The 27,238-nt window shown below is 44.5% G+C and overlaps 1 long non-coding RNA gene across 1 annotated transcript; it reads right to left on the bottom strand.

Annotated features, from left to right (window-relative positions):
- Positions 1 to 420: 420 nt before the first annotated feature.
- Positions 421 to 25,923, bottom strand: LOC144148878 (uncharacterized). The gene is made up of 4 exons (XR_013318091.1): positions 25,796 to 25,923; positions 11,785 to 12,138; positions 3,412 to 3,661; positions 421 to 543 (listed from the first exon to the last, which is right to left on the bottom strand). It is a non-coding gene; the product is annotated as an uncharacterized LOC144148878 (long non-coding RNA).
- Between the last annotated feature and the right edge of the window lie 1,315 nt (positions 25,924 to 27,238).

The raw sequence follows: 27,238 nt of genomic DNA, 5'->3' as shown, positions 1-27,238 counted from the left end.
ACATGCGTCAAGGGGCATTACCTAGTCGGTGTTTACTTAACCTGCCCACCAATTTGTGAAGGCTTTGTTCTGTTTATGTTTCGTTTTTATCGTACATAACTTATCCCGCAATTCATCGAATACTTCCTGAACATTGTAGTTCGGGGTTCGATTTTTACAGTTAGAGCCAATATATATAGAAACTTCAGGTTCTAGTTTCACACTTGCAAAATACGGAAACTAGCAATTCTGGCAACCGGCATTGCCATTTGCACGCGTATATGTTACAATAAGAATAAAGACAAAACTTTGTAAATCCGCAGAACCGTTGAAACGAGTTAACTCTCTTACCCATAAAGTTGAATAGACTAGGTGTCGGCTGACATCCGGCCTGTGTCACTCCCCCATTCGGATAAAAGTCCACGTGTCCGACAGGCGGATAAACTCCTATTTTAAAGTCGAATATATCTCCCCCGTGGGTATGAATGACGTCCACGTACTCTGCGTCGTCTTTTGATAAACACGAGTTTGTGTAAGCAAACAAATATCCCGCAGGGTCAAGACCTGCAAAAAATATGACGTACGCCGGTAAAGCATTCTTATACAGCATGTCATTGTCTTTTTATAGGTTCTGTTAAAAATTCTTATTGGAACCATACAATTGATTGATTGATTGATTGTAGGGTTTAAAGGGACACTGAAGTGATTTGCAAACATTGCGGGATTACTAGCGCAAATTGCAGTCCGGAGTCCATAGGCCATGTTTCGACCCCTCTGCGCGTTTACGCGAATGTATTTAGTAGAAAAAACAATTCGAAAATGCTGTCCTCCTCTCTGCACCCTCGCCCATTTTTTGTGCCGTTTTCGTGTGACGTCACGAAAAGACGAGCTGGAAATTGGCCGGTCGCCGACGGGTCGTCACAATTGGCTCGCTCAATTGAAACTACGCCACCACACGTTTGTGAATGAAAGAATGTGCCTTTCTTAACTTTGTTAGTTTGTACACTGTATCTAGCTCCTAGTCAAGGTCGCCTCGCACAAGCGGTGCACAAGGGCACATGCGAAGCTTTGCTGACTTTACGCTACTAGGAATATCTAAGACCACTTGAAGGCGGGCTAAGAGTCAACGAAGTCAATATTGGTACTAAGAAAATTAAATCAACTGAAACTTTTACTGTACAGCGCAAAACTAGGCAGCAGGAAGCACTTCTTTGCGCTGGGTGGACAAGCACAGCGGTCAGCAGCAGGAACGCACATCTGCGAATGCTTTTCCGTTCAAGAAATGTAATTGCTAGACGTGAGATATTGTAGAAGTTTGAGGGACGCTTACTGCATGGGCGCTATACGACAAATAGTCACCTAAAGTACTTCAAATGATGAGACTAAATAAAAGTGTAAACTAGTTATACATTATATACCTTATATATCAATCCTCGGCAGCGCCGGCCTGTGACCGAGTGGTCTAAGGCGCTAGGTTATAGTTTTGCAAGACGCAAGTTCGAATTCCCCAGGGTGCATGTTTTTTTTTTGCCAGTTGATTTTTTAGTTTTTGGCCAATGTTTTCTAAACTGAGTTCACCATTTTTGGGCCTTAACGTTCAGTGTTTCACGAGCGAGTTTGCAGAACGCGCGCAGACTGCCACTGACGCGGGCAGTGGGCACAGGCCTGAATCAGAACACCCTTGGCCTGGTACGAACACGTTTTTTACGATACAGGCACGAGTGAGGCAAGCTCCGAATATGAGGGAAAAGCGCATGGCATTTGAGCGTCAGCGGTGACGCGGAGGGCGTCATCCACTGCGTAGGCCTCGGCTAGTGGTTTATACGATTCCAAGCCCTCCTGGGAGGCTTATCTCAGGCATTTTACAGCCGACAATATGGCAGAAGGGCGGTAAGGCGATTACTGAGATATCGAGAAGGCCCATCCAACGATGCCGTCGAATGTCAAACATGTTCTTTTACAGAACCGAAACCGAAACTTGTTTGAATGCATCGTCCAATCACGGTGCCATCTCCTCGCGACGTCACAGCTTTAGTTAGTGCGGCCGCCACAGACCGCGCATGGTATTTTTTCTTCTTTCCCGCTTTATAAAATAATTAACGACTTATCAACCGGATAAACGATGAAAGTGTGGTAATTTGAGCCAGTCTACGCAGTACAAGCAAAAATGGGAGCTTGACAAATTCACTTCAGTGTCCCTTTAGCGCGCCGACCCTACGCCGGCAAAGAAGCGCGTAGTGAAGGGCTCTGGATTAATTTTGACCACATAGGGATCTTGACGTGCGCCGAAAGCTCATACATATGGGTGTTTTTGCTTTTCTCCTTTATCAGAAAAGTGGCCGCACGGCCGGGAATTGAACCCGCGACGTCGTGCTCAGCAGCGCAACGCCTTAGCCACTGACCCACCGCTTAGGGTATTGGAACCGTATATCTCGTTTGTCTTCCTTTGTTGCAATGCTACACCGAAAACAACCAATTTCTAATTAATTGTTACGCACACTAGTTCATAGTGAGCACAAAATGAACTGCAGGTGCATTTCTAGCCGCCTTTTTATGCGTTATTCTTGTTCTTTTTTTCACACACACTAATCCTATATTTATTTTCATTTTGTTACAAAACATGAGCCAAGCACAAAGAACTGCTGTTTCCAACATCTTTAAGGGGTGGCTGGCCCAGTGCTGGCAGCAATGATCGGCGCACATTACAATAGAAAAGTATAAGTTATGCATAATCACACACGGTATTTTATACATTTTCATTTGTGTAACCTAATACAGCATACTATTGTGCTTTTCCTATGCTTTTTACGTATTTTGTATTGACACAACATCACATAAGAAGTACACTTTATGTTCGATTATTTTAGTGCCTGTAAATTTGTTTACAACCTTTTTAGTTACAAATAATGAACACAGATGTAAAAGACAGGAAGTGGATATGTTACCGGAAATTACGTTTTTGGGTAATCTAGCGCATGAAAAGCCCAAAAGGGACTGTTTTCAATTATGCATCTTCTGTCTGTAGAGAAGCCGAACATACATACAACTGTATACGCTCTGCACAAATCCGAAACAAGTACTGCTTGTTTTTTAATGGGGTAGTATTTGCGAACGTCCACTAAGAGAAGACCTAGTCGAAATAACTTCCATTAAAAAAAACATTAGCAACCATGTCAGAACATTTCCTGAAATTAAAAATTTGAATAGAATTAATTTCTTTATTTTACTTCATTTCCGTATTTCATGCGCACATATGGTATCACATATCGCGCTATTCTCGATTATCTATGCATATATTCGCATACTTCCTGGCTTGTTTCGTATGTTCTTTCGTATATCCTGGTCACTATTGCTTTGCATGTCCTTGTAAAATTCCTCACGCAGTGAGGCACTCAAAGCAAGATGGTGTAAATGACATCGTGCTGTACTTACCTGCGATCCGCCCTAGTGAGATGTTTGTCGCATTCTTAAAATGCCGCCCTACAAAACCCATCACTTGGCCGCCCATACTAAATCCAACCAGAGTGATGTTCTTAGGGTGAATTTTACATTGTGTTTGGGTTACTACTTTCTGAAGAAACTGCGAGATTAGGACACCAGCCATTGGTGTGTTCACTGCCGCGTCAGTCCATGTTCCAGCCGCTCCCCTCTCCCAGTCTACCACCAAAACGGTGCAATCCAGCTGTAAAAAAGAAAACACAAGTATCGTTCTGAATTTCTTCAGTTAGTTCTCCCTGTAGGGAAATGGTCATATTGCAGGATAAATACTTCAAAGCTAATAGGTGCAAACTGCGGAAATTAGGACGTTCAGTTTTAGTACGGCTACGTAAAACACTAGATGTACGTTACGGTGTTTCTCCCGGCGGCGACACCGAGTTGCCCGTTGCCTCGGAAATTGCGAACTGTTCAATAATGTCGGAATCACTCAGGGCTAACTCAAAAATGGAGCAAGAAAGCAACGCCTCGTAATCCAGGCGAAATATTCTTTGCAGTGAAAAATATTTTTGAAGTAAACAGAGTTTTGCGGATTAGAAATATGAACAAAAATTTAAGAACTGTCTTTCTCGCTGTAACGTCAATGTTCGCGCTGTATATCTACTCTCATATTAGCGAAAATTTACTCGTTCGGAACAAAGGTTATAAAGCCGAGTTGTTAGAAGCGCACAAGTGTCAGCTATTTTGTATTTTCTTTGTGAAGTTACCTCCAAATTCTACGGAAGCCATTCTTTCACGAGTGGTTTTCTTGCCCTATGCACAACAAAAGCTATTGCTAGTGTATTTATAGAAAAAGAAACTCTACAAAAGCACCAGCGATTACCAGAAGTACCAGATTGGTACGATAATTGAAGAAGCTTCGTTTAACACAGACTGACTACGGCGCGTGCTGAACAAACCTGGCCGCATAGATGCATCCCCGTTAGCACCCTCCGCTGATTCGCTTGGAACAGTACTTCTATTCTGGTGAAACAACCAATGCTCGACGCTGTTCCGCCTCAGTGGCTTAGGCGTACGGTCACGGGTTTCCACGCTAACGTCCTTGGTTCGCGCCTCACTGATTCCAATTATTGCGTAGGACCAGTCATATTTTACTAAAACATTTTAACTTCCATCAGCCGTACGCATGCTTTCTAAAAATAGGAACATATTTTGCATTGGTCCGACTCACGAGCTCGTTTATTCGGGGATTCTAGTACGACACAAAACGAGGGCGCACGTGAGGGGTGACCGGGCGACCAGGTTTGTCAGTTACGGTGTAACGACACCCGCTATAAAACATTTGTATGACCAATTTCCTGTTTGGAAAGTGTGTATATGTACATGCCGTTTAATTCCCCGATGGATGTGAACGATAATCAGCAAACGTATCGTCATTTTAATACTAACCGTGCTACTTTATCAATCATCGCCGTAGTGGCGATTCATGGCAGCGAACGTTGCTGTCGGTCTCCTACTGTAATACGTCGTGCCGAGCGACTGGCAAAAAAAACAATGCCCGACCAGGAGAGCAGCAACAATGTCAGTGGCTGCAAGCTTGTGGGGCCCACAATTTTTCCCAGCCATTCCACTCTGAGCCTACTAATTCGAAGACCGGCCTCCTGCAGGACACCAACACCAACACCTGTCTGTCTTTTGTCTCACCTAAAGTGCGGGTAACTATGCTTACTCTGCCAACACTCGGCGCTGTCACCCTCGGCGCAGCCGGAACACCAGCTTAGGGCAACCCGTATAACCCGACGTACACATGAGATGCCCTAATGCACCAAGCTTGGCACCAAGCTTGGCACCAGGCGCACCACTTCCGACTACCAATGTGGTGAGTTTTGACCCTGAGAGTGCATAGCGGAACCGTTCCGATGTCAAAATCCTTTGACCGATATTTGACAAATATCGCCTGTGTATTCGAGACGTGGGCGCACGTTCAAGATCCACAAGTGGTCATAAATAATACAGAGCCCTCCACAGCGGTGCGCCTCATTGCCTGTGTAGCCTAACCAATCAATTAGACAAACATTAACGCCCCCACCTCACACAGCTACAAAACTAGAAACTTCCCTAAAAATCTCTTTTTAGGGAAGGTCAAGGAAGGTCGGAAGTCGTAGGAAAGTCTCAAGGTCTCCAAAGCTGACCGTTTCATTCAATGCTCTTTTTGCACGAACGTTTCTCTCAATCTACGGCTACAATGCATCAGGGCCACGAAACATTTAAAAATCTATTCCAGCTCATTTTCTAAATTGGATGTTATTCGCGCAATCCCAAGAAAGTTCTCATACTCGATAGCCAAAAACACGTTTGCTGAACATTGGGTCCATTCTGAAGTCCTTGTGGACCACATCGACCTTGCTGGTACGCCAAAAGAGTCCTTACATGAACTTGCGGAAAACACAAAACGTCTATCGATGGCTCTACCAGGTTACTAGTGCCCATCTTAGCCTGTTGAAGGTGTGGGAAGGAAATTTTCATAGACAGTGGAGCTTTGGGAAAGGCGACGGGACTCTGCCAAATTGAAAGTAGTGCGAGCTTCTGAAGAAACCCGCCGTGAGCCGCAAGCATGTGGATTCAAGATAGTCTGTCCGACACTTCATGAAGGATGAATGCTTATTTGAACTTCCTGAAAACTGTCGAGCACCAATTGTCGAAGTAGTGAGGGAGGTCGCGCGAACACGCTAGTCATTCCACTTTCTTGAGGTTGGAAAGCTTAAACAGCTATTGCCGATCACTTCCCGTCTGTGTGGGGAAAGAGGAAAGCCTTGTCGAAGAACAGATGAACTGCATTTCGCTTTGACACGGACCACTAACATGGAAGGATAAGAATCGCAAATTACCAAATACCAAACCCGAAGCAGGCACAGGACTGATCGAGAAATGCCGTTCAACTCGCTCAACCAGAACTACCCTAACCCCGATACATTAAGGGCTGCCCGACGCCGTCTTTACGACAATCGCTGCATGACCAGAGGACTGGAAACCTTACAGGAGGCTGGGCTCACGGCTTGGTTGCCGTTGAATTCACTTTGCCGGCGCTCGACTGTTACTAAATCGGTATGACGGTAGAAGTAGCCCCGGAAACTAAGCACGTGTCCGTAATCGTCGGCATTCTACAATGATTCATGGTTCGGACAGGAACCTAAGAATAGGCGAATTCTTTGACATATATTGAAAATCTTGTAGAAAAGCCCTCCCGCAAGATTTTCCGTGTACCTATCCCCATTGCCTCGTGTTCCGCCTTTCCCTTCGGCCAAGTTGCTCCATAAGTAACGTATTCCCGTATGTCACTTATCGAATAATGGCGCCTCTATGTCCCCAGTATGAAATATCTACATGTTTTTTTTCGATTGGGTGAGTAACGGTGGTTACAAACAACTTTGACCCACAAGAACTGAGTGAGCTGTAACCATGTGTACGAGATTTCGGCGCACGTTAAAGATCCTCAGGTGGTCAAAATTAATCCGTAGCCCTCCACTACGGCGCGCCTCATCGCCTGCGTTGGGTCGGCGCGTTAAACCCTACAATCAATCAATGAGTGAGCTGTAAGATAACGACAACTCAACATTAGAGCCACACGTGGGTGTGCACCAACGCAAGATGCATTCGTTGCTTCCAACTGCCGAGCCACCGAATGGCAAAATTTCGTACTGCACGTCGTACATCGGCCATCAGGTCCTACTGGTAATGCGGTGGAAGTCGAGGAGCAAAGAGAGCACGCAGAGAGAGACCTGTCTGCAGCAAAATGCCATTGCAGAAAAACTGACACTCACCTACTGAACAATACACGATCGCGTAGTCGTCACGGCAGCTCTACGAACAAGACGATTGTAAACTATGCAACGGGGTGAGCTTTTTTTATTCATGTAAATTTAAAGTTTCTATGTTTATTTTGAGCATTTGTGTAACCTTATCGCCTCGGTATTAATGGGATTTCCTTTTAGAGCACTTTTCAGGCTTCACTGACTAGGAATGGGTTTGTTAGAGTCATTACTTTTTATCAGGCTTCGTATGTGTACCTGTTTTTGCTTCCCCCAGCAGCCAAGGAATTTAGGATTTATTAGGCTTCTTCGGGCTGCATAATATTTCGATGTGCTTACTCCATTTTTCTGCTTCCTTATATATCACAAGTACGTTAGGTTCCCTCGTTTCTTTGTTTTTATATATTTCTCGCTTGCGCCTCCTTTTCTTTGCTGTAACCTTTGTTGCCGGTCAAAGTGTGCCGGTAGCAGGACCACATGGTTCTTCCTGGGCACGATAAGTTATTTTTCATTGATTGGTTCATTGATAAATAATATTGTGAATATAGTTGGTATTATTTCTGAACATTTTTGTTTACGCTCCATATTTTCTCATCGCAAAATCAGGAGCCCAGCGATATGGGTGAAAAAAAAAACACCGGATATATATACTTTATTGCTTCGGCCCTTTTAGTCTCACATTTAGAATACATAATGAGATACCTCTTACATTTTGTACACAAGTGGCAGCAACAGTTTAAATACCAACATTACATGTAGTATGGAAGCACCATTCTGTGAGAAATAACGTTTAGTTCTAACGGTATGAGTCCACAGAAGTCGGCGTGCAAAATTCTAGTTTTAAGGAGTAAAACCAGCACATGGACGTTGCAATATGATCCGTATTGCGTATTGTTTGCGTTTTTAAAACCTAGCACTAATTTGGTGTCTTGTCCGGAAAATATAGAAACTGAAATCCATGTCACAAGGTATTCATTATTATCTTTTTACGGCCTGCGTTACTTTTACGTTTATTGTAATATATTCGCTCCCTCATTGCACGAAGTTAAGCCAAATGTAAAGACATTTCGATCTTATAAACATCCCGTAATACTTCATTTTCCTGTTAGTGTGCTTCCAAAGAGAAATTCTACTTTTTCGCTCGGAATCTATTGTGTAGTCATCCCCTTTTCCCACTTGAATGGAGTGGTAAACATGGAAATTAATTTTCACTTCGGTGACAGGTTCTGTTATCGACTTGAACGCTTTGAATTTAACCGTTTTAAAATTGCAGGTCCATCAAAAAACCCCAAAGAAGAATAACGTACGAATAAGAGGATAGGATGATTGAATTTTCGGAGCAGTGTCGAATGATGAGATGAAAATACTAATCGTAAAACATATTGCCCTTAATGTCGCTGGTCATAATATCCTTGGTGCAGACAAAGACGAAGGACGGTACGCGTGAGGACCGTGTCATATAGGGACGCAGTGTGACGTAAACTTGTTTCGGGTGGGCCCTACAGAATCCGACTCAGTAGGTGCAGATTTGCCGGATGGCAACGTAATAGATACGGGATAACAATCCCAACGGCTAATTGTTTCAGTTCTGCGCAGTACGTGTGAGTGCTGTCATTTTGCTTTGAAAATAAAGCGGTCGTCGGCTAAGAAAAGCCTAGAAATAAAAGCAGAAATTTTCGGTTGCACTTAGTAGTGCAAAATTGTTTTTGTTTTGGAACCACGTCATGCCACTTTATACGCTCGCAAAGACTCATAACTACGTTTTAGCCAGTTGCTTTCCTTGAAGAGACGCATGCTAGCTTTGATTCATGTAGATCAAAAAGACTGCACCGCATGCCACTTGTCCATTTATATCAAGGCACTCTCAATTCCTGAGGTCGAGAAATAAGGATGCAAGCATATTTGCTTCCCAACATTTACGTTAGCCTCTCTCCAGAAAAAGGAACAATACGCAAATCAAAACATAAGTCCTTTACTGTTGTTACGGGTACACTACACATCAAACATATCGCCTCTCAACGCTTAGCAATCGACATGGAAGACTGAAGTCCGGTGGTGTGACCTACGAAGTGGAACCCCGTCAAAGCCGATGAGGGCATCAAATGGCAGGTACTTCCGAAACTTCCGCAGGAAATCTCTTAATACGAAAAAAAGCTTTTCTGATATATTGTGTTGCCTTAGTATGATGCTCCCAGAGCACTTCCATCACGCAAGACATGCGGAAACAAGAAATCTCCAAAAACGTGCTTTGTAGTAAAGTGCACAGGCACTGTATGAAAATAGTTGTTTTGTATTTTTATCGTGCTGCTTTCTCAAATAAATGCAAGGGTATATATTGTAGTCAAATTGCAAATGAGCTAGTACAATAAATCATACCTTTGCAGTTCGGAGCGTTTACTGTTAGCCAAAAATTATACCGTTGGCAATGTTCCTTATAAAGACCGCTCGGAGGTTTGCGTTTAAAAAGTATACTGTGGGCCCCCGTTCATACGTTTTTCAGCGCACCGGGAAAACATAACGTAACAACCTGGAAAACGCACCACTGAGGAAATGTTCGAAAAGGAACAAAAACAGTGTAGCTTTGACTTGCAACCATGCATTTCTGCAACTTGGGCGCTGTAACCGTACAAAAAAACTCGATAATGTAGTATTGCAACTTTTTTCCCTCGCTGGAAAACACCACGCGTGGCATTGCAAGGTCCCTAGCGATGTCAACTCTTTTCCGCACTGGCTGCTTGTCTACTGCGTTTAGTACGTCAAGCTTTTACTGAAGAGAAAGTGCCTTTCGTTATCGCGACGACATCAGGGCACGACAAGTTTAGGGGTTGCAAGTTCAACGGTGTTTTCAAAGCTTCAAGCGCACGGTGACGACGAGAGGGCGTGCTATTCATGCGGTGGTGCTTTTATGGCTAACATGCACTTCCAGCATTCCGAAGTGAAACTTCCATTGTAAGCACAGTGATGATGGTGATAGTATAGAGTAAAACAGGGCCATTCAGTTGTGACTTATTCACCCGCTTGCAGCTTCATGGAGTCAGATTCGTAGCCAAGCCTGCCAAGGCTTGTCAAACGTCATAATGGCAGTCCGCGCATGTTTTCCCGGGCGGGTTCGCAGTGTAAGACTGCTGCGAATGATCCGGGACCGTACTCTTAGCCACGACGTAACATTGATGATTTGAATACATGGCACTCTATGTCAGTTGCACCAGGATACGACAAAAACAACGTAGCAGCCGGAAAAAGGCAGCACTGAGTGACGTAAGAGCGCGGTTATACTGCAATCTTTTACAACAACTTTGACATCGCTCTGGCTTCGCATCAAAAATAAAGCTATTAATGTGAACGTTAAAATACTTTATTAAATGTAATAGAAATGTCATAGAAATTCCGTTTACTCTACCCCCGAAACTTTACATCCCGTGAAGCAAACCCACAAAATACAGCTTTTCACCAGCCGCCCCTCTATCCCGTCGTTTCCTCAAGGCCTAAATGTGCTAACACGCTGCCGATTCTGTTGTCCAGACCACAGAATAAAGTTCAGCTTTACTCTCAGGTCCTCACCTCAAGGTTGTGTCTTTTTTGAGCTACTTTTTTGAGCTACTTTTGAGCACTGGAGTACAGGGTTTTAGCGATAACACCGTGTGCTCGAGTCCCAGTGGCTATATAGTTGTTTTTTAAGCGACTTTTTGGTTTTAACCAGTTCTCTTATGTCCATTCTATGCAATATCGATGTACATAAGTGTGGATTGCTATCCTTTAGGTTGCTTCAGACGATTCGGAATCAAGTACACTGTGGTACGGTTCGCAGAATAATGCTGGAAAATATCCTGTGTTCATTATCATCATCGTCTACTCATTCACATAGGCACTGCCGCATGATAACATGGATCACATTTGGGCGATAAAGCACTATTTTAATCATATAAGGTTGTTTCGTTTTTTTGCAAAAGAATTCAAACACATTTACCATTCTCTGAGGTCGAAACCTTTTACGCTCAGTTTGTTAAAATTTTGTATTAAAAATAGGTAGCAGTTAATGAAAACCACCTCGCAGTCGCACCGCATTTGATATCGCGCAGAGTCGTGGTTCAGTCATGTTTTCTGAGTGCGGAAATATTAATGCGGCTTGCTACGAGCAGAAATGCATTTTTTTCTGAATACAGACACCGAACCAATCTCTACAAAATGCTTTGTCAAAACCAGTGCTCTAAATTTTCGCTTACCGTTGATGACGAGCGCGACATTTATGATGTTGTGAAAGGTAGCACCCTACATTAAAAAATGCTGAGCAAGTGACCACGCAAAGTATTCGAAGCGCTAGGAAATGAACACAATTATCACTACTCTCAGACTTACACGCGTTCTTTGTTCGAGCATTTTTTTAATCATTTTGGCCAAGCGTCACTACACAACACTGGGTGTAATGTTCAAGTCAAACTGGTCATTCTCACAAGGCGGCAAAGCACTGGTGAAAACGTTTCTCAGTTCACGACCGGAAATATGTAATTATATAGTTTACAGTACAAAAGAGGCACAATATTATTAAATGCAAATTTCTTACGTTGACGAGAAGTTCCTTCACCAGAGGTTTCATCCAAGGTGTGCGCTTGCTTCCTGTAAGGCCGTGTGTAACTACTGCAAGAGGTTTACTGGTATTCAGGGTACCATTCATTTTGTCGAGCGTCCAATTGGCGACTGTGTAGGTCCTTGAAGGTATGTGTGTTTGTTTCTTTTCGTCCAATAGGTCCTCCACATCAGGACTGGAGGCATTGTCAAAAAAGTAGAATGTCGCATTTACGAATTCGGGCGACTCTGGACCACCTTCCTTGATTCCCATTCTTTCGGTTGAGTTGAAGCAACCAACGCCCTTGTAACAAACACCATCGTTTACTGCTTCTCGAGTCAATTTTAGTTGCTAGAAGAAGAAATATTTCGCATTATCAAGAGGTTTATTCGAGTTGGCTTAGTCACTTGCTGATAGTATCTGAAATATATATATGCGTTGTAAAACTCGCATATTCATTGTACTAGTCTCATATTCGACAAATGTCAAGCATCAAGTTGTAAATACAGCATTACCACCGCCAGATGCTTCCTCTAAACAGGCCATGACGCGAAGGCCCCGTAGTTCAAAGATCGTTTGCACAACCAGGTGATGTCCCGGAAGAAAAGTAAAAGCCACAAGCAACCAGATACTTCTTGGTCTAGACGTGTTGCGAGTCCCACTTAAGAATTAGTTGCTAACCTCTTTTTTGTTACAGTGGTTTATATAGGCGTGTGTTAGGGTGTTTAGGCATTCAAAGGAATTTGAACACAGTAAATACCTTAATGTTTGTATATTCATTCTTGGAAAAACATGGCTACGGTTTGAGTTTAGCAGAAGCAGAGAAAGATGTATTTTAAAAGCGTAAAGTGGCTCACAAAATCGCATAAAATGTTAACAAGATATGACGCATGCAGCCAACCATGTTTCATGCTACACACAAAACCTTTTTACGTTTTTTCGTTAAAAAGGCTGTAGCATAAGGCGAACAGGGTGTTGGGAGGTCATCGCACCCTTTTTCTTGAATCTCAACACCCTTTTCCTAGCTCTCCACCCTTTTTGTATAAAAAAGGTTGTTGTTCAACTTCAACGCCCTTCAGTTTGGTTGGGTGGTGAAAGGATGTGTAAAATGTGTTCAGCTGTTCATTGAATAAGGCAATACATGCATGTTCAACTGCACTATAAACACCAAGATTCACCTAATATGCCTCTCTGCTTGGAAGAGTGTTCAGACGCAAAAAAAATTGTTCGTCTGCAATGATCGCTCGTTTTCATATGGTGCACCTGCTGCCCTAAGCTGGGATTTGAACCATGAAACATCAATTTGCACACTCAAAATTAAAGGTAGACTTTAGCTTTAGTCTAGACTTTAGACTTTAGTGTGTTGAAACGGCGTGGAATAGGCGCTCCGTTGCAAAAAAAGAACAGCAGAGTTGGGGGTCGTTCTAGTTTCTTCCGGTGTTGCTAAATTTTTCTACATTTGCTAGGCTTTGCGATGTGCTTGCTAAGCAGAGGGGTAAGGCCAAGTATAACCGGATTTTACAAGGCAGTTCCAGTGTCTCTCCCACCCATACTGACAGCGGATCAAAGGGGCAGACAAGCGAGGTCCACCCCCAGCTATGCTGTTTCTCCAGACGTGCACCACTTTTGCCAGCTGCGCCAATTTTTTTGCGTTTAAGAATCCCAAACAGACTAGTACCTTTGAAATGGTATAGTAAGAGGTGCGCATACGCTTGCGTCGTCTGTGACCACACTCGAACAGGCTGCAAAGCCAGCTTCACTGTTATAATACTTTATCTGTGGTGATGCCACCTTTACACGGGGCCAGTTCTTTTTCCTGTCCTTTTTGCTAACGCCGCAGAACGTATTTCAAGCTCAAGCAGCAATACTGGTAACATACTACGCCAGTTTAAATTTTGTTAAACATCGTGAGGTACAAAACAAACCTCGCTTGTAGAAAATGTTCCGTCTGCCCGTGTGAAACAGTATAAAATACCTCCAAAGTTCGAAGACTCTTCCATCCTTTTTCTCAGTTGGTGGTCTTTTCTTACCGGCTTTTTCTTTACAGCCTTTTTCTTATTTTCGAGCCCCATAATTTGTAGCTTTACACCCTTTGGGAAAAGGGGGTTGAAATAATGAACACCCTTCTAATGGGTGTTTGAATGTCGTGGAACAGGTGCTTGGTATTTAAGTAAATTATATAACCTGTTGACAAACTCCATTGTGATAAAAAGTTTTTGCAAATCCCCATGCTGATTTGTACATGCTTACAATAAAATGGATAACTCCAACATTTGCGCTGAAATATCCTTTATTCCGACAAGCCCACCGGCTCTATCGGAGGACTTTCTCCTGCTGGCTATAAAAGCAAGAAGACCATTTACTCACACATATCTATGTACTCTCTGTCGTCATGCATCCCGTAGGTTTTCATGCTCAATTCATTTGAGTGGTCAAGTGTGACTTTTGCGTGTCGAATGTGCCTGTGTGTCATGGTGCGCTCTCCGCCCATCTACACCGTCACCCGTAGCTCCGTTGCCAACACCTTCATTTTAGGGTGTTAAGCAACCTTACAACTTTTTTAATGGTGTTCCCACAAACACCCCTTTTTTATTGTTAATCTTTTTTAGCCAAAGCACCTTTCAATGATGTTTGCGTGTGACAAGAATCCTACAGCCTTTTCGGCCAAGTAGGGTGTAAAAAAGTTTAGTGTGTACGCTTTTGATCCCTTACTCCCTAAATATTGCGAACGCCTTTAACCTAAAGTACGAGATTCTCGCTTGTAGAACCAAGGTATGAACAGCCGGAGAATTGTATTACGCTAGTCACGTAACCAACCTAATAGTGTTCAAGAAAGTTTAGGTAACGTAATATTAATGGCCATGGGGACCTTATTAGCTGATACCTGTAATTCCAGTGTGTAACTCCTCATTTTCATCAGACCACAAAAGCCTAGAAATGTCAATGCTTGAGATATATTACTTTTATCGCAAAATGGCATGCAGCAGCCTTGCAAGCATAAATATCTTGTACACAGCTTTACACTCGATGCATTGACTCCCACATACGTTCTTTTAACCTTAATAGTGCGGTTGTATACCAGCAGGCGTATCCGAGCCGAGCTCCGATGCCTCCGTCATGCGGGAGGTAGCGTGGTGAAGCCAGCGGCCAGCCAATGCTGCTGCCTTGAAGAAGACCAGAGGCCGAAGGCAAACTTAACTTGCTTACTGCATGGCGAGAGATGAGCCGAAGACAGACGAGAACAATGCCCCGACGGGTACAAGACTCGAGCAGAGTGGCAGCATTGATTCACTACTCCAACAGGCATGAACTACAGCGCTTGGTGGCGGGGGGGTCTTATCGATACCCAAAGCGCTAACAGTCATACAAGCGTTCCCTCTAGATTGTGCACACGATACGAACGGTACAGACACCCCCCCCCCCCTCTTTCCAGAGTTCGTGAGCGGTCGGTAGTAGTGTCGCACGCTGAGTCCGCGAGAGGGGAGGGAGGGGTCTCCGCAACAGCTTCCGCGTCCTTCGGACAAGTATCTGCATGTCTCGACAGCCACCGCCGAAGTTTGAATCACGCAGCGATAGGCGACAGCGATCTGGACTTTCCCAGACATGTAGCGGCGTGTTTGGATTCGTCGGCTGCAAGCGTGAGTCACCGGCAGGAAGGCTTCTATTCGAAAGGCGCACGTAGTGAAGGCTTCACCACACAGCCTAGGAGTGCGACGTAAGCCTTGAAGTACTGGGGCCCACACATTCGTAGCAGTACTCATACAACACATTACAGCATCAACATCATACTTGGCATTTTTTGGCTTTTTTTAGTATTGGTCGTCGAATGTGGTTGTAAAATACGAAATTGCTACCCATACTGAAGCACAATTGCCCAAGCTAACGAAGCAAACAAGTAATATTTATTTTGCATTGACCGGAATAGAAACACCTCAAGACTAAACTTACCAATTTAATATACCGGAGGACATAGTAAAAGTAAGGACATATTTTCCTTAGGGCCCAGATGGGATGAACTTAGCATCATAATCATCGTATGTATTTAACTCAACAGAAGGATACGCATAACTATAATAGCTCGTGCGCTCCTAAGCGTGAGTCACCAGCAGTGTCCAATGTCGGAATGTGGAGCGTGCTATTTCTTTCTTTTTGTTCTGGTTACGCCGAACAAAAATTACGCCGAAATTTTAGCCCACTACCGTCTCGACCGAAGAAAATACCCGGACCCGCACCCAAGACTATCCAGAGATGAAGCCACCACCCTGAGAAGACTTCAGACAAATACATATCCCCACAGCACCCTTCTTCACGCCATTTACCCAACTCAATACCCCGCCACCTGTAATTTCTGTCCTTCTCCTGGCACCCTATATCATCAGGTATGGGAGTGCCAAAGAACCCCGCACCTCCCTCCCAACCCCACCCCATCCTATGAGCAGTGGATGGCTTGCCTGACTAGCCCGGACCTCAGGATCCAGCAAGACCTGGTGACCAGGGCCCGGACAGCCAGCCGCAGCCAGGGTATCCTGGACTAAGGATGCCCTCCACCAGGCGGGCGCCCTAACATCTGCGCCTCAGGCTCGCAAATAAAGATTTATCAATCAATCAATCTGGTGTTAACTTCGCTTACCCTGGTATTCTGAGTCCTTCCTTTACCCGACCCTCCAGTGGAGGGGATCCTTGAAATCTATTTGCCCGTGCATTAGCATTGCGGAATCCTCTCCTCAGCCGAGTGCAGGAAGCAAATGGAGTGGAGGAGGGACTCAGAATACGGCCCTTAGTCTCCTTATGTAGCCGCCTTAAATACGTCCTTGGCGTTCCTACCGCGTGTCCCCTTTGTAAGAAGGCAACTGCCTGTAGTAAGTGTGAAGGAACCGGCTCTGTTGACGCGTATCTATTCAACGCAACAGCAAGATAACCATGTTTCTCATTTGCGGTGCGCACGCTCCTTTATACTCCTTTTTTTTGTCTTTCAGGCTTCTTTCTTTCGCTTTTATTTCGGGCTTCCCGAGCACAACCCATGTAGGTATCGAGCAGGTTGGAGGCCTGCCTGTTCCGGAAGTAACCATAAACCCGGATACCTAAGAAGCTAAACTAGATAGGTTCAACCACGGTACGAAGGTTCTTTGATGAACAAACAACACTCCCTCACCAGAGAAGTATTTTACCATCCTCGTGTATGTAGTTGGCTCCCAACTCCCATTACTGACCAATTTAAATCGTTGCCCTCAGTCCCAGCAGGTGTAGAGCACCTGACCACGGCAGTCGACATTCCAGCGACACAGCAGAGGGGGCTAAGGATCTCTGGGTCCGGACAGACTGGCTTTAGAACTTGGCCGCGGCAACTTTCAACGCACACACCCTTTCTAAGGAGGGAACCCGTGATACGTATGTAGTACGGGTTGGCTTTTATTTTATTTTATAGCCCTTTATTTTGTATATCTGTCTAAGGAGGGAAGCTTATCTACACTACTAGAGGAGCTCACGGACATTAAACGGGATATTAGAGGGTTACGCGAAGTTAGAAAGACAGGAGAAGGCTTCATAGAGCTTAGTAGCAGCCATACTATCTGCTTCCCAGGACCTCCAGGAAAGCAGGAGCACGGGATTGGATTTCTAATCCACAGAGGAATAGCAGGGAACATAGAGAAATACTTCAGCACAAGGAAAAAAAATGCAATCTATGTGATCAACCTAATCAAGCGATACAAGCTAAATGTACCATAAGCCTACGCGCCAACAGCTATCTACTATGATGCAGCCGCAGAAAGTTCCTACGAGGTTGTCGAATTTCGCCATGAAGACGGCAGCACCCCAGTTCGTAATTGGGATAGGGAACGTTAACGCAAAAGTAGGTGAGGAGCATATAGGAGAAAGGTAAGTATGAAACTTAGGAATGGGCGTAGCAGCCGCTTTTCTGAGGAGGCGAAAAGTAAAAACGCCCCTGTGTACGAGATTTCGGCGCAGGTTAAAGATCCCCAGGTGGTCAAAATTAATCCGGAGCCCTCCACTACGGCGCACCTCATCGCCTGCGTTTCGTCGGCGCATTAAACCATACAATCAAAATCAATCAATGGAATAGGCAGTCACAACAACAGAGGAATACACTGCTTGCATTTGCAGCTACCAGCAACCTGAGGATAATGGACACCGTTTTCCTGAAACAGAAGAATTGGAAATAGACATGAAAAATTCCCAATGGATAAACAAAAATGAAATTGACTTCATCGTAAGGGACAACCTGATATCTTGCAGGCCGTAGAGGTGCTAGGTGGTATTCGGAGCAGCGATCATAAGTTGGCTAGATGCAAATTAAGGCTCAATCTTAAAAAAGAAGGGAGGAGACTTGTGAAAATTAAAAAAGCCCAGCATGATGTAAATCACCAGAAGGACTCGGAGTTTAAAAAGAAACAATTAAAAACAAATTCCTGCTTCTTAACACGGAGAACCAGGATATTGTAGGCGGGTACATGACAACCCAACAACGCCAATCACAGAATCAGCAGCTGGTGTCGTAGAAGCAACATATAGGAAACAAACTGAAAACCAAACTCAGAAAGCAACGTAAAAACAGTAAAGTACGGCAGATGAAATTGAATTAGTATAGGTGTCCAAATTATTCAACAGATGTACAGGAAACGGAATTCGTGTGTACAACGTTGTAGGGATCGAGGAAACGCTGGAAATAGGAGGAAGCATAAAAGCCACTATGCGGAAGCCACCCATCGGCAAAGACAACATGCACGCACTCAGAGACCACCACTGTAACATTAAGCTCAACATGAACGAGATAATAGCGAGTTACAGCAGAGCGGATAACCGGTCCCTGTATGGCACCCGGTTTGTGATCGGAGCTATCACGTGTGCGCAGAGGCGGAAAACCTGGTTATGCGCATGAGCAGGTCTACTGGGTACGGTACTGGGACCGGTTCTGCGCTGTGCTATAAATCCGTAATAAAAGTAGCACAGCGGTTTACACCAGGTGCTACGACAGCGACGGTAGACCCGGGGTAACAACTGAGCCTACAATACTAGTTTTTGATATCTCACTAGCAACTAAAGAGGAACTAGAGGACTCTCAAGGGCATGATAAAACGAAATGCTGCAAGCGGGGACAACATAAACATGGAAATTTATAAGGAAGGAGCAGATATTGCGCTGGAAAGCTTGCTTCACCATTTTCACAATGCCTAGAGACTAAACAAGTGACCACCGCGTGAAAAAACACAGAAATATTTATCATTCACACGAGAGATAACGAAGACCCTAAGAATTAAAGACCCATCAGCCTACTCTCAGTTGTACCGAAGCTGTTTACACAAGTAACAGCAGTGTAAGTGACCACGTACATTCCCAAAAGCACCGAGAATACGCTGGGTTTCCGGAACAAAAACCATAAGGGATCACGTCCATGTCGTCAATGCAGTAATAGAAAAATCCGCTCAGTACACTAAACTCCTCGGTATAACATTTATAGACTATGAAAAGCGTTTTATTCTGTAAACACCGCATCAGTGTTGGAAGTATTAAAAGACCAGGGAATAGAGGAAAAGTACATAAGACTTTTAGAACAGTTATATAAGGAATGCACAGGCAAGATAACCCTCCCTAAGCAAAGCGATAAATTTATATTGGGAAAGAAATAAAGACAGGCGAATACCACCTCGCCAAAACAATGCAGAGCATGTCTGGAGGGGGTAGTTAGGAAGCTCGACTGCCAAAACACAGGATAACGGATAAACGGGGAATACTTGAGGCATTTGAGGTTCGCGGACCACATAGTCTTGCTGAGTGCGACTGCAGAACACATGCAAACAATCCTCGATTAACTACAGTCAGAAAGCACGGCCGTGGGGCCAAAACTACATATGAATAAATATAAATTAAGGAGGAATGGGCTTGCCAGAAACCTCCTCTTCAGATGAGGAAAGGAAACGCTAGAAGAATTAAAATAATATACCAAACTAGGGAAAATGGTTAGTCCTGACTCCGACCACCAGAGAGAAATTCGGCGCAGAATAGAAATGGGTTGGGAGCACTCGGAAAGCACTCCAAAATAATGAAAAGTAAGCTACCTTAGTCCCTGAAAAGAACCTTCACCAATTGCACACTGCCGGTGATGACATACGGATCTGCAACTTAACACGTCTTCACTAAACAACTAGAAAGCAAAGTTAGGTCGGCTCAACGGGCCATAGAACGAATAATGTTACGAACAACACTCAGGAACAGGAAAGGAGCTACCTGGATCAGAGAACAAACTAGAGCAGAGTATATCATAGTTCAAATGAAGAAAAAGATATGCACTTGGGCTGGCCAGGTAGTGAGACTAACCGACAATCGGTGGACCGGTGGATACCAAGACATGGGTCTGAACGAAAGGGAAGGCCAATAACACGATGGAGGGGTCAAATGGAGAATTCGGGGTGTAATCTGTGGACTTGAGCAGCGGAGTACCGGTGCAGAGGTCAATGGGAGGGGCCTCCGTCCTACAGTGGACCCTAATAGGCTGCTACTTTTGATGATGATTATGATGGTGATGATAATGATGGGGCGAAATAAAGAAATTCCGGGAGAAAGAATGAACTCGACCAACGCAGGACAGGAGAGGTCGGAGGGGAATAAGAGGTCTTCGTCGTGCAGTGGGCCTAAGTAAGCTTTCGTTGATGATAATATGAACTAAATGATGATGTGGTGGTGATGATGATAGGATGATAACGGTATGTCCTGAATATACCAAACACAGCGCGATGATTGAACGGTTAACATTATGGAACCGCCCATGTTCGTCCTTTTAGCCATCCGAATCTTCGCGTTCTTTTCAGTATGTTCAGGGCACATTGTATATTTGGTATGATCGTACATTTTATAAAAGGTGAGTTGTTCCTGCAAAAATTTTATAATTGAGGCCACACTTGTCACAGCTACATTTCCCACCGAGCAGTTGTTCCCAGATTTTTGCCCCGTTAGGTCCGTTCTTTTCGACATTGTTTTTGGAACAGAGTACGATGGTTTCATTCCCTGTCGCAGAATTTACACGAATACGCGTTCTGAATTTCCCATCACTCCTATACTTTCTGTAGACCTATTGGCGGCTTGAAGTGTAGAAAGTTTTTATTTGCCCTAGATATTGCGTGATTGTTATGAACCATCCATAATGGTAGTTTTAGAGGTGGTCCTATGTGTTCATGCAGTCATTGTGACAGCAGCAGTAAAATAGTACAAATAAACAAGCAACGCACAATGCGTGTGGACGCCAGTCAAATATACAATATCTAAGGATACATTATCAATATAACCCGAAGGACACAACAGCCGAATGAAATCAACCCAAATAAAGAAGGAAAGAAGAAAAATGTTGACTATTTGCTATCCTCGGACATTGTAAATCAAATTAGAAGTTTATAAGTAATAAAATACAATAACATACAAAAAACGCCGTTAACACTTTATCAGAAATAAATGTAGCGACTGTTTAGAATTATCGTACTGTAGACAACGTTTTTGTACAAAGAAACATGTAATTTTATAATACTGCATTATTTAGCATTATGCTGTTGAGCATTAGTTTTAATTTATACATATTAATCCAACTCAGAGTCAGAGTTTTCTGTTTGGTAGCCCGGAAGCACTTTTTCCAGTTTTCGAGGCTCAGTAAACTCGTCAGGAGACCTCAAGTGGCTCAACGATCCCCCATGTATACGCTATCCTTGTTCTTCCACTCAATCTTCATTTCTCCCTCTCGCAGATAAGATGCCAACAAATTTGGAGACGCAGTGTCCACACCACTTTGCTCCCTTTCTTATCTAAAACCTTCCGTGTTCTTTGGGGGGGGGGATTATCCTGCCCGTACTTCTTATATATGTCATCCAAGAGTTCATGTGCTACTGTATTACATCGTTCATGCTGGGTGTGATGTTACCTCATACGTCTCTGAGTGCGTAGACTCTATCTTTGATACTAAATAACTTATTGGTTGTTGCATCCTCGCTTCTGCAATGTTTCCTCAACCCCTGAGGAAACATCTTTTTTTTTCGATGTTTCCTCAATTTTTTCTCTTGTGTCAATCCATGTCGACAATTCCGCAAATTGAAATTGATTATCTATTTCAAGATTTCATACAATACTGGGCCAGTGTACCCAGATCGTATTCTAAAATGGGAGCGGTTTTTATGTCTCAGAAAGCCTTCTCAGCATAGTTGTACCTGTATACTTGAGCTTCGCTGGCGTCCAAATACATTGATATTGCGTGAGCACTATATGCCCAGTATCGGCAATAGCTCCCATGGTTGATACAGGGATGACAGTGGCGTAATAATGGAGGACGTCAGTGAGCGTGCTGAGAGGACTAACCTCATGAAGAGCTAGTATGGTTGGGGCTACTTTTTGCAGCTGACTCACATGCCGGGATAGAACGGGCTAGAACCATGAAATCTAGGCAGACTAGGCGGCAGGATGATAAGAAATAATATTAGAGTATAATGGAAGAATCCACAGGCAGTTAAGGCCGCTAGAAAGGGAAGCAAACGGGGCACTAGAAAAAAAGGCAATCCACAGGGGGATCGCCTGCCATTTTTTTCTATACTCCCAGACAGCACTTAGTATTTATACGCTGCATTTTTTAGAGTATTTATACGCTGAAGGTACCTTTACAACATTTCCAAGCTATACAGAGGGAGATAAACAACTAAAGAATACATTTAGGTAAAACGTTTTGAGAACTTTGCAGTTGGTATAGATTTATAAGCATGCAAATTAATCTGAAATTTGACATGATGCTAAGTAGAAAAGGTACTTCAGAATGGAAAGAATGTGATGGTCAGCACCAGCCTCAGTTTCGTTGTCACAGCAGCCACGTGGTATACCTTGCGTGTTTGTTGTATGAAAGATACGCATTATTGTCCGTTTACGGCAGCATCGCCACGCTACACCCGGCGCACCCACTCTACGCCTGTCGACATATCTCTGGGGTTGTGATTGTTATGCAGCAGTTATTTCGAAACTGTTGTGCTTCTACAGAAATACAGAGGCACTAGGAAGATTGTTGAACCATTTATTACAAATCAATTCATCAAACTGTCTTAGTTTATCTTCTGTGCCCTTGATTGATTGTGCAGTAGCATATCCAAACAACCCTTGATCTATATCTCTTGTTGGTTGTGCACGCGGTTTACGTAACGCCTCCGTTTAGGGCTGTTGGGAAATGACGATCCCACCGCTGCCACCAATGTTGGGAAACGACCATCCCGACTCTGTCTCCACTGTTGGGAATGACGATCCCAGGGCGGTCGCCAAGGTTGTGACTCGCCTTCCTGCTCGTCACCGATGTTGGGAATCAGCCATCCTGACGCTTTAACCGCTGTTGCGACTGGCCACCCGAGCGCAGTCACCGGTGTAGCGACGTTGCCTTGCTCCGTCCGCTATCGACGCGGCGCAGAGCAGAGCGAAGAAGTTCTCGAGCCGACGAAAACTTGAAGTAACATTTATATACAGTATTTACAGGGTAAGCAAACGTTACATGACTATCACAAAGGCGACAGCACCCTTTTCACTCGGTGCTTCCGAAGAGACTGGTGCCGGAGAGAAGCCGCCGAGGAATGCCGACGATGAGAGCCTCCGAGCTTCTTTTATACTCCGGGAAGTTCGTTGGGGCCCCCAAAAGTTCGAAAAGCTCCAATGAGGGCTCTCGCTGCTTGAAGTTTGAATTCCGACGAATGGTAGCGAAGCGGTGAGTCAGCTGCGCCGCCAATGGGGAAAGGGAGAGCGATGCCGCCGCCGTCTCCGTGACCTCGCCTCCGGGCGTAGCGACATGCCCTTGTTTGGTCAGTCTCCGCTGAGGGATTCGGCCGCGCCGCAGCGTTTCGAGATGCAGGAGTCGGCCGCGCCGCAGCGTTCTGAAATGCGGGATTCGGCCGCGCCGCAGCGACGAAAGGGAGAGGCGTGACTCAGCCTCGCTGTCGGCGCGTCGCCTCGTGCAACGCCTTTGGGCCAGGCGCTCTGGCACAACAGGGCGCGCTACGGTTTTACTGGTCTTCGTCATCCCTGATAAAGAAACTCGAGCTCTTAATCGGCGGTCATGTTGTTGTCTTCTCTTTTGTTGCTTTAGATCGCGCTGTTACATTATTCAGAAAATATACCGCTGGGCACTGCGCTATAGGCACACAAAGTACCACACTCAGTCAGCCTAAAACTTCTTCAAGCAAAACAGGCACATTATCGATTCAGCAATCTCAATCTCAGTACTCCGCCGAAATGTGAGAAGGGCGAAAGGCGAGTTTTACAACATTTTTAGTGACAACTATTATTTGGTCACTTTATTTTCCTTCAAACAACGAGGACGATAAATTTTAACCTTCCTCTCACAATAACAACTGCTATTAGGCCCACTATGTTTCGCTCAAATAACAAAGACGAAAAACTTTTTTAACGCCCCCTCCCGTGACCATAATTAATGCCAATAGAACAATACAGAAAAATGCCAATGACAATCTCTTCTCCTGCTTTCACCAGATGGCGGTTGAATCTTGTATTTTGCTGGCGGAGGGAATCGAAGTACTAGCATGCAGCACACTTTTTTCTTCGCTAGGACGCCCCTCTGTCAGCATTCTTTCTTTACGGTAGAACCATTGCACCGGGTGCAGGTCAAGAAATTGCGACATTTTCTGGTGAAATGCAAGGGAACTAGGTCAGCAACAAGTAACTCTGCATTGTGAAACGGCAATTTTCAACCAACAACCTGTCACTCGGTTCGAACAAACGCCAAAGACAAGCAATCAGCGCACAGGCATGGCCCAATACTTCGCAAGGGTGGCGATACCCTGTACTAGTACGAACAAATTAGACTCTTGTATCCTTTTCACGCACTGAGAAAAACAAATTCTGCCTGAAGCTTTTCTAGATAGGGAAACCGGTGAGTGGTAACCAACAAACTGTTGCCCGTTGCTCATTAGGACGCTACTATATCGGCCACCAGTTATTGTGGACGGGTACCCTGTCGGGTGCTGATCCACGGCCTTACGCGGCCTTCGGCCAGCTGAGTTCCCAATGGTGCGGGCAGGGACTAGGCAAGTGGTCAACAACACCTACTTTGTGCTCATACAAAAACAAATACCTCAGGACAAGCAATCTCTTTACTGTATTTGCTTCTATAGGCCTAATCTGAATCATCCAGAGCGCTGTCACCGAAGGCAGTTTTTCCCGCTTACGCTTTTAAATACGAATGCATTTCTTAGTCGGGGGTTGTCGTGCGTTGGCCGGCGAGCGCCTAGCAACATCTGTGGCGCGCCTGGCAACCGGAGCACGTGGTAGCTCGGGCGGGAGTAGCCGAGGGCAAGGGGAGAGGAGGAGCGCGCTCGGGCGTGTGAGGGCGCTCGCATCGCGGAGCTCGGGCGGAGTAGCGGAGAGTGAGTGGAGAGGAGGAGCGCGCTCGGGCGTGTGAGGGCGCTCGCATCGCGGAGCTCGGCGGGCTCTCTTTCCTCTCCGGGTACCCTCTCTCCGCTCGCTGCGCTCGGAATCTATATAATGCAGTGGAGCGCGCGCCTGGCGCCTTGATAGCGATGGAAGTCGGCGAAGTCGAATCCCTCGCGGCAACGATACCGCAAGCACAAAGTGTAACACAATGCAACCTGAGCATTACACATCCCGCTGGCGTTGACGTCACTGCAGTTGCTTCAACGTCATCATCGGTTGGAGGACTCACACTGTCGTCTCTCTTCATTAGGTACGCCATTAATAATAATTACTCGCACCGCACTCATCGGTGCACCCAATGCATTCGCATTTCCGCACGATCTCCTTCGGGGAGGTGGGGGGGATTTTTTGTTGTAAAAAGAGTTAATAAAAATGACACAATTATAAGAAATATAATTAGTTAAGAAAGCCGAGACATCTTACGTATTACTTCTATAAAGGCCACCTCTGTTGCGAACAATATAGAGGAACATGAAACATTTCTTGTAGAAATTTTAAACCCTGAATTGGCTGTTGTGGTAAAATTGTGCGTACTTACCTTTCTGAACATAACTCGCATCATTCCATAGAAAAGCCAGTAAAATGGATTCCTCTGAGACAAAAATCTTTCTTCAGGAACTACCACTTGAGCAGATGCAACTCCAGTATGATGAACACTTCGACTCTGCTTAAATAAAAATGACACCCACAAGTAAGCGAATATAAGTACAACATTTACATATATATATATATATATATATATATATATATATATATATATATATATATATATATATATATATATATATATATATATATATATATATATATATATATATATATATATATATATATATTTGAGAAAATGGTGGACTCACGCTTAAAAACAAAAAGTGCTTTACTGAAGTTTCGACGTTTCGACTGGAGCATACTGGTGCTCCAGTCGAAGCGTAAGTAAACCACTGTTTTTGTTTTAATCCTGTCAACTATTTTCTCAACTATTTCTTCTGCACTGATTATATATATATATATATATATATATATATATATATATATATATATATATATACGATAGCGAGGTCAGACTGAAGAAACAACATTTATTAGAATAAATGTTATGTTTTTTCAGCTTGACTTCTCTATCGTACAGCTAACCTCACAGCCAGGAACCTTTTCTCTTAACTATATATATATATTTATAGAGAGAGAGAGAGAGAGAGAGTTTCGAGATGCCAAAGGACCATCTTTTTATTAGGCTGCCGAGCACAGGCCACCGAAAGAAGGAACCGCCTGGGGATGATGATGATCCTACACAGATGACAGTGGCGGTGGGTTTGGATGCTTACAAGGAACAGAGGGGTTGACCCGCCGTTTTGAACACTACATATAACAATGATCATGTCGCTTCCACGCATAAATATCGGATCAGTACACTCCCACTGCCCACACATCCCCCCCCCCGCTGCAGAAGGCGGCCGCCTGGCCGTACCGGGTTATAGCTGGCGACGGGTGAAGGGTTTTAACCGTTAAACGTGCCCTACTTCGGTTCCACATCGCCGACGGTCCTCTGAAGTATCCACTGGAGACACGCTATAATTAACTGGTGAGGTCTGTTCGATGATGACGTAAGGGCCCAGGTAGCGCTGAAAAAACTTTTTACAAAGTCCTGTTGTACGAACACGGGTCCAAAGAAGGACCTCGTCCCCTTTTGAGAATTTAACGGAGTGGTGTGATAAGTCGTACCTGGCCTTCCGTTCTTGCTTGCTGGATTCGGTGCGGTCTCTGGCTACACGTCGACAATGAGCGATCTGTAGGGTGAACTTATCGTGAAAAAATGAAATAGCAGGGACCGGAGCCGCGAAAAAGGCGGTATCCAAAGCAAAAGAGGGGGACGGCCGTAGACAAAATAGAAGGGCGAGTAACCGGTGGTGCGCTCGACAGCTGAATTATACGCGAATGTCACGAACGGATTCCATTGGCGGCCTGTCCGGATCCAGGGATT

The sequence above is a fragment of the Haemaphysalis longicornis genome, unplaced genomic scaffold (assembly GCF_048455015.1).
Source record: "Haemaphysalis longicornis isolate Haplotype H1 unplaced genomic scaffold, Haemaphysalis longicornis Haplotype H1 scaffold_8, whole genome shotgun sequence".
Taxonomy (NCBI): Eukaryota; Metazoa; Arthropoda; class Arachnida; order Ixodida; family Ixodidae; genus Haemaphysalis; species Haemaphysalis longicornis.
The sequence above is the reverse complement of the archived record's forward strand: the minus strand, read 5'-3'. Positions and strand labels throughout refer to the sequence as shown.